Source organism: Physella acuta, unplaced genomic scaffold (genome assembly GCF_028476545.2).
Source record: "Physella acuta isolate Inbredline_101_S28 unplaced genomic scaffold, ASM2847654v3 ptg002858l, whole genome shotgun sequence".
In the NCBI taxonomy this organism is placed as follows: Eukaryota; Metazoa; Mollusca; class Gastropoda; family Physidae; genus Physella; species Physella acuta.
In genome coordinates, this window is record NW_026734257.1 from 5,517 (window position 1) to 6,895 (window position 1,379).

The window sequence follows — 1,379 nt, forward strand, 5'->3', positions numbered from 1 at the left end:
AAACCAACTAGCAGTAAGAAATCAACCTGTCACACAGTGATAGTCAAATTTTTCAGATATTTTTTTTTATAATCATATTTATAATAACAAATATCACCATTCATACCTTTGAGCAAATCTAACCCTATAAAAAAACAGCATTGAAAACAAATATACAGATATTTTTAGCTTACCTTACAAAACCTCTGAGTAAATATTAAATGGGTCCTAACGTAACCAAAGTTATTTATAAAATAAACTTTTATCATTTAATGTTACAACAAGTAGGTTTTCTTTTCGTTATAAATCAGATTTTAAAATATTTAAACCTGTACAAAATGTCAGTTTCTTTTAAATTTTGAGAGATAAATAAGTAAAATGAAAAACTAGTGAAAGCTGTCTTTTGTTCATTAACGTTTACAAAATATACACAGGAGAAATTAATAATTTACAGAATAAACATGTTCACAATCAAATGTAGTGTCTTATCCCACAGTATCACAAAAAAGCAGTGCTCATTTTTATATAAGTCACCTTAAAAAAATCTAAAGTAAAGGAAATGTAAATTCTAGTACTTATCAACATTTGGTCAAAAATAATTTAATACCTGGCTTAGCAACATGTATGGAGAATACCTGTACTTAATGCATAACCAAGGCTCTTAATATAAACCAATATAAAAAAAATAATAAACTCTTTATTTAACAGGAATTAATCAAAACTTAATGATTTTGTCACTGATGTACATGCATTTAAATTTTTACTTGCACAAAACACATATCTGAAGCATACTTTTATGAAATACATTTTATAAATATTATTTGTATTTTGCTGATATGACATAATTACTTCATAATTAATAATTTTCATAGATTTATTATTACTTAAGCATGCATATAGCATAACCTCCAAAAATTATTGTTTACCATTTTTAGCTTAATTTTTTCTTAATCCAATTAAATTCTAAAAGATTGAACCAAGAAATTAGTGTCTAAAATATATTTAAGCTTTCAAGGAAACCACAATAATAATGGTGACAATAACTGCAATAACCAGGAATATGACAACTAAACAGCACATCTTCTTTCTAGATTTCCTCTGATAGCCTACTCGGCAGCCTTTATAAGTTGCTCCTGGCCAGATTCTACATTTGTAAATGCCCTTTCTACATTCCTATCAATTGTATCTATTTCTTCCCTTTGTGTGTGTATAAGTGCACATAATTTACGAAAAATTTCATTTACATCTGAACTGTCAGCCTCTAATTGGTGAATTCTTTCTTCTCTTTCACGAATGACGGCTAAGTCATCCTCAATGACCACTTCCTGTTCTTTAAGAATGTGTGTTCTTCTTTGTTGTTCTTCAGCTGCTGATACTTTCTGGTCATATGATATTAGACA